Consider the following 7,804-nt stretch of genomic DNA (forward strand, 5'->3'; position numbering starts at 1 on the left):
ATGTCTATATTTCACTCTGCAACTTATTTATATTTTCTATGTGGGTACCTGCTGTGGTGTCCCTTTAATCTGATAGTATTTAGATTCCACTTTTGGTCTAACAGTTGATTAATGAGAAAGTGTCAATTCTCATTCATCACTCTAAGGTCATAGGAAACTTTGTAAGGCTTATTCAGGTTTACTTGCATAGACACTCCCCACCCAGTTATCATTATTTTATGGTTACTTTGCTGATATATCATGGTAGAAATTGCGTGGTTATCAACATCTGGCACTCCACCTGTATATGAAACATTTACTATTCAATTCCCAAGTATATCTCATTATCCAGATGTTGGTGCAGGCTGCAATTTCTCTTCTCCAAAACTGAGGTCACTCAAGCCATATTGCTTTATTACCAGAGTTTCTCATACCTCAAACCATTACAATTTCTGGGAAAGTAAGAAATTTTTCCACTAACCGATATTGTGATTTTGGTATCTATGAGAGACAGGACCTCAGAAGGCCCAGGCTCTTATGACTCAGAAAGCTCCTATCTTAGTATATAATTTTTTTCTGTCACAAATTTCTCAAGTTTACTTTAAAAAGAAAATAGTCAAGTACCAATTTTTGTTTGTTTGTTTTTTACACAATTCTTGTTCAACTACTTTACAGTTAGAACAGTGAATGTTGACTTCTTGGTTGCTAGGGGGCAGTACATACAGTCTGAAAATACTAAGGAAGAGGCACTTATGAATATTAAAATATTTTAAGATCTAGGTAGACTAGTTTAGATCTATGATTGATTATTAAATCTGGCCTACTTGGTCTTTCTTTTTCTTTAAGGACTTCCCTCATAAAGAAGGATTTTTCTAAAGCGATTGAAACTTGCTTAAATTACCTGGATAAAAAGCCACCTGGGGACAAAGCTATCTATCTCTTCTTAGTGGGAAGACTTGCACACAAACCCATTTTCTGCAGGAATGTTCTCCCAGTCTTGGCCTCCTCCTCAAATCACAAAAAGGCCTACAGAAATTCTCACATGTCTCAATATCACCTAAGAGTGTTTGGGAGCTAGATTTGTTAAACCATCGCTGTAAACAGCTGACCTTTAAACCCATACAAATTAGCACCCCAGTAATCTGTTTGTATCCCCACTTAATTGCTTTTGAACTTACTGTATAAGATAGAAGAGAGGGGGCAATATCTCTTCCCCTGAGTACAAATCCATAGTTTAATAAGTCTGTAGCTCTTCTGTGGAAATAATATTTAATTGGGTAACACATGCTTCTCTTTCCTTTTTCCAGAAATTCCAGTGTGAATTTTCTTAATTCACACTGTATCATGGAATTTGTCCTAAATACTATTGTCTGATAGGTGTAATCACAAAGGAACTCAATTTGCATAATGTACACTATTTTTTATGACTGCCATATTCTCTCACACATATATTATTTCTTTTTAGTTCTTCAGATATTCTTAAAGTGTATAAAATGCTTCACAAATTTAGATCCTTTCATCATTAATTATGTTGTTTCAAAGGTGTATATATGTATATACATATATATATTTGTATATGTGTATAGAAGGACACAAACTATTCAATCCCATAATTAAGTTTCTTTTTTCTCCCTTGAATATATTTCATATCCATTAGTCCTAAGAGTTTAATGTTTACTGCAAAAGAGTAATTTAGGTATTTTTGACTTCTGATCTGATCTTTTCTGTACTCTTTTCTTCTTTTGAATTGTAGAATTTTTCATTAAGGTCAGATAATTGTTTTTGTTTGCTTTCTCTCTATTTTGCAGACAGGGGCTAATACAAGATAGATTTTAAAATTTTACATTGTGGTAGGACCATTCTTTCAGTTTGTTCTAGAAGTGATATTATATCTAAGTCTGAAGATTAGTTTGAAGAGTTCTTTCTCTTTGCAACTGCCCCTATCTTTCCCCCCCACCCCCACCAAATGATTACTCTACTTGTTAGTGCACATTTTACTTAGGAGCTATACAACATGTTCTCTTTAACCATTTACCCCTTCCAATTCATATGCTACTATAAGTCTGGAGCTGAATCTCAGCTGCCCTAGTGTGGTCTGTGGTCTGTGTCTTATGTTGCTTGGTTTCAAGTTTTAAGCTTGAGTTCAAACTGTTGGAGGAATCTCCTCTACTCTAGTACTATTTTCTTAGCCTTCAATCTGTATTTAGAGCCTAATGCAAATTTGGTTCCTAATACAATCCTCACATAAATTTCCATTCATTAATATTGATTTGGAACTATAATCATATTAGTCTTCCATTTATTGAATCATGGAGCAAGAAGTTTGTGTGACATATAAACAATAGAAATTTATTTCTCACAGTTCTGGAGGCTGGGAAGTCCAAGAACAAGGCACAACAGTTTCCATGGCTGGTGAGGACCCACTTCCTGGCTTATAGATGACTGTCTTCTCCCTGTGTCCTCACATGGTAGAAGGAGCAAGCTAGCTCTGTGTGGGGTTTTTTGTTTGTTTGTTTTTGTTTTTAAATAAGGGACTAACCCTATTCATGAAAGCTACCCTCCTGACCTAGTTACTTCCCAAAGGCCCTGCCTCCAAATACCATCACATTGGGGATTAGGTTACAGTAAATGAATTTTGGGGGTCACAAACATTCAGTCTATAGCATATGGTGCCCACAATTTTAAAAAAAGAAAGGAAAATGATCCACACAGAGAGAAAAAGAGTTTCACATTTTACAACAAAGTCAAGAATGTAAGAAACCCAGAGTCACAAACAACTACAGAAGATGGAAAAGGAACTAACAGATTGGTAAAAATGCTTTCAGTCCAAAGATCAGAATCTTTAGAACCAAAAATAAAGACAGACTAGATGTAGAAAGTACACCGGCTTTGTACTTTTACATACCTAGGTTCAAATAAGACTTTTATATTGAATGGTGGTGTGTTGTTTGATCTTGGATAAAATTAGTTAACCCTTTTAAGGTTTAACATTTTTTATATCATTTGTTACAACCTAATCATTTGTTACAACCTAATGAGGAATAAGCCTATTGTCTGACAAAATCAGATTTATTGACTTGCTGCAATAAGGGTGGAAATTCCAGAGGAATTTCTTTAAATTTGTGTGGATTCCTTGTGATTCTGGTGGAGCTATCAATCATGTAGTCTTGCTTTCCCTTTCAAAGTGGCAAGCACCTCACCCTGGCCAACCATTTAGTGTTCTTTTCAGAAATTTGAATAGATCATAGGTTAGAAAGTGCTGCTCTCCTTCCTCTGAGCTACCTGGATATAAAGATCATATAAACTTGAAGGTTGAGTGGCCAACCTTGGGTCACATGTAGAGAAAAAGTTTTTCAAAATGAAGATAGTACAGAAAAGATAAGAACCAAGACAAGAAAAGATAATCAGCCATGCTTAAAGGGGGTCTGATCTCTTTGTTTTGTAGCTACAAGAAGCAATCTGTTCTTTCCTTTTCTTTTTTAAATTGGGATTTTCAAAAGACTGAAAATGATATAACGTTTTAAGGAGGAAGATGCATTTGAGGTGCAGTTTTGAGAATAAATAACTTTCCAGAATGGGGTAAAGTCATTGTATGTTGAAATATAGGTAGTCATGTATAATGGAATTATTGTTAATATGGACAGTTGTGTGGAAGACAAGGTCAGAAATATAAGCTGAGGAAAGATCATGAAGGAGTTTGAATTTTGTTCTATAAGCAGAGTAATATTAAAAATTTAAAGCTATATCATGTCCACAAAAGATAGTGAACATCTAAATATGAACAACTAGCTGCCCTTACAACTAAATACTTGGAAATGCCTAGAGCAAGAGAAAAAAATTAGGACATCGATTGAGATATTTGTTCACTTGTGTTGTAAAGACACAATTTTTTATTTTTAATAACTTGGTGGAGGTCATTAAAACCTTCTAGTGCTCTTAAGTGTATGATAGTGTGTTTTAATTTTCATTAGTATATTTGACACATCTTCCTTGTCACCATGGGGCACAGGCTTGAGTAACTTTCTTAATTTGACTCATATTACCAACATAAAGGACTCTCTTAAGTTTTTGCATTATCAGACTTGGTGTTAGAAGTACAAAGAAAATTATATGTTCATTTTTTTGTTTGTTTTTTTCTCTTATTCAAGTATCAAGTTTCAGTTGTTAGCTATTATGGATTCATATTCAAAGATGATGTCTGGGGCTTCCATGGTGGCCCAGTGGTTGAGAGTCTGCCTGCCGATGCAGGGGACACGGGTTCGTGTCCCGGCCCGGGAAGATCCCACATGCCGCGGAGCAGCTGGTCCTGTGAGCCATGGCCGCTGAGCCTGCGCGTCCGGAGCCTGTGCTCCGCAAGGGGAGAGGCCACATCAGTGAGGCCCGCGTCCCGCAAAAAGAAAAAAAAAAAAATGCTGATGTCTGGTAGTGACTTCCATCCCCATATGTAGGTATAGTAAACTGACTTCTTGATTGTTAATAGTGAGCTGCTTGCCCTAATACAAATTCCATTGTGTCTATTAGCTCCTCATAAATTATGTGAGAGAGTGTATACAACCAAGAGGTGAAATAAAAGAAAGTGAAAATAATCCTCAGTTTAAAATGAGATAACCTGAAACAGAAAGAGACCCTAGATTTCTAGTCAGTGCTGAAAATTACTTGTGACACTTTCTGTCCATCTTCCTTAAACTCCATAAAAAGAATTAGTTATACATAATCTAGCTTTCTATCTGATATGTGGTCAAGGCATTTGTGTTGAGAGTCTCTAAGACAACCCCCGATTTGGAGATTTGCTAGAAGAACTTCTGGAACTCAGCTTGTAATTGTACTCTGGCTAATATATATTACAGTGAATGAAAACAAAGTAAAAGAAGCAAAGGGAAAAGGCATATGGGTAAAGTTCAGATGAAACCAGCTTCCAAGACTCCTCTTCCATGGAATCACACAGGACATGCTCAATTCTTCCAGCAACAAATTGTGAAAATATGCTTAAAGTGTTCTCTATCAAGGAAGCCCATTTGAGACTTTCTATTGGTGGATGGCCATGAATCAAAATTCCAGACTCCTAAAAGGATAGTGAGTGTTCTGCATACACCACATTTTTTGCATAAACTTTGAGGCACAAAGATCTACTCATCGTTTATGGAAACTTACTGATAATCAGTCACATTCCCAGATACCCATCAAAGACTAACCTTGTGAGAAGTCCTTCTAAGGATAGCTTTCTCAGACCTGCTATGTTAACAGTTTTCTGCATTAAACTCTTGTGCTTTTCTGGTGAAAGATATTGCAAATGTATCAAAATGTTAATATAGGGAATTAGGAAGAATGGGTAATATGGTCTTGAATGCTAATATCCTTAACAATTCATGTTGTAAACACTAAAGAGATAATTAATTATCTTCATAATGGATAAATAATGGAGGCCTCACAAAAACAGATTTTAAATTTGCATTATTAGCTTTACCCTAGACTGGTAATAAGTTAAAATTGGACTTTTACACCAGTGATACTTAACCCTGGCTAAGTTTAAGAATTATTGAAGGGATATTTAAAGATTTCTAATGTCTGGGGTTCTCTGTAGTTATGGGGTCCAAATATCAGTATTTATTAACTTCCCAGTTAATTATAATGTGCAGCCAATGTTGAGAACTATGGCTATAAAGAGATTAAGTAGATATTAATACCTGGGATTCGGGAAGCAAAATTGCTGAGGTTTGGGTTCTGGGCTGATAAAAGCTTGATTAGAATATTGCTCCCCTATGGGACAATTTGCCTAAGAAACCTCATAGAAGAGCTTGCTGTAGGGGTTCAAATCTTCTTAAAGAAGTCTTAGTCACTTATTAACATCTTATCAGGCATTTCTGTCAGTTCTTTAGACGTGTTTTAGAGGAATCAGTGGAGATATTTTCTAAGAAATGAATCCTCACCACAGGAACCAAGTATGTTAAGGGGATTGAAAATTTATAATCAATAAATGTGCAATTGGTGGAAAATATAAGAGTCTAATCTCAATATGAATCCAATTATGTTAGTAATGTTCATTGATTGTTTACTATGTTCAGGCGTTAGGTGGGATATCTGTGATACCAACATTAAATGACAACAATTCCTATCCTTAATGTGCTTATGGGCTTAGTGTGCTTATAAGCTGGTTGGGTCATTGTCATCCAGTTGAGCCCACACTTAACATCAAGACTCCACCTTCTTCCTTTGTAGTAGTTTCATATGATTTTTATTTGACTTTCCCTCCAAAAGGAGATTGTTCAACATTTAATTCAGTTTTTCTCCTAACTGGATCAAAGTAACAGGAACACTCACTTTGTCTCTAGGACCTCCATTGTCAGTTTTCAAAAATGAAACTCTAAATGCGGGGTGACGGATTTGATAAGATGACCACTAATTCAATTTTGCAAATGATTATTCTGATTTTGATAATTTTTCTTAATTAATTAAATGGAAAGCTGTGAGGTCAAGGCTAATATTCATTCTAAATAGCTTCCTAGTTGGAGAAGGTTTTTTTTTCTTTTTTTAATTTGAAAACATTTCTACTTCCTTTTTTGTTTCTCATTCTTTCCCTTTTATCTTCAATCACTCCTTAGTTTCCCAAACCAGCCTAAAGGAAACCAAATAAAGAGAAATAATTAATCATTCTTTCCTTTCTCTCATCAGTCACTATCATAATCATTGCAATTAGTTGAAGGAAGGAAGCAAATTTTCAAAACTAAATCTTGAAATTTTCATATTTTATACTTTTAAGTGTATAGAAAATAACCATCTAGATACTTATCAAAAATGAAACTTAACATATTATGAATCAAGTATTATCTCTCCAAATATGTACTGCTTCCCACTTTTCTCATTAATATCATTTTTACTGTTTTCTATTTATTTTTGGAAAATCATATTTATAAATATTTTTGACAACTATTTTACTTTCTATACCTTTTCAATCACCAAGTTGGTTATTTTTTTCTATAATATATATATCCCTTTGCTCCTTTTTTAAATTTCCATATTTCTTATACTTTTCTTTCTCTCAGCAATAACCATAGTATCTTAGCTAGAAATATCAATGCTTTCATCATCTTTATTATAACCAGTATACATATATTTAGATTATAATAATATTCAATACGATTGCAATATTATTTCATATGAACAATAGTATGAATATGATACCAATGTAAGGAGGATTATGGAACAAAGCATTTCATACTTATTTCTAAATTCCTGAATTTATAAAGTCAAACATATTCAGAATATCATGGTACTTAAAAATGTTTCACTAAAGAGCTACCCATCTACAGTTTTATTATTTTATATTATTTAAATGTTGGGATCAGTTTTTGCCATATTACATATCATATGATGTCTGTGAGATCTAGTATGGGTGCCATATAACCTATTGCCTAAGACTTAAAGAATTCTACTATTTATGGAAGTATTTTAACAGTCCCTTGACTTGTCAAAAGGGCAGCATGATGAAATGAAAAAAAGTGTTGTTGGAAACAAAAAAAATCTTGATTTATTGCCATCTGTTTTTTTAACCAGAACCATGATTAAGCATGTAGTTTCACATCTATGAATTGAGATAATCCTGAATCTCAAACATCAAAAATGCATCCATATTTTTTTCAGTAAAAACTTAAGCTATTGTTTTTGTATTGTAAATCCTAAAAATATTTCAGCCTCATTTGTGTTTTATCCCAGACCATCATCTCTGCTCCAGCCAACCAAAACTCTATGTCATCTACCACACATCATTTGTTGAGCTAATGTTTGCAAAAAATACCACACAGGGCTTCCCTGGTGGCAGTGTGGTTGA

The sequence above is a fragment of the Neophocaena asiaeorientalis genome, unplaced genomic scaffold, assembly GCF_003031525.2.
Source record: "Neophocaena asiaeorientalis asiaeorientalis breed wild unplaced genomic scaffold, Neophocaena_asiaeorientalis_V1.1 scaffold533, whole genome shotgun sequence".
Taxonomy (NCBI): Eukaryota; Metazoa; Chordata; class Mammalia; order Artiodactyla; family Phocoenidae; genus Neophocaena; species Neophocaena asiaeorientalis.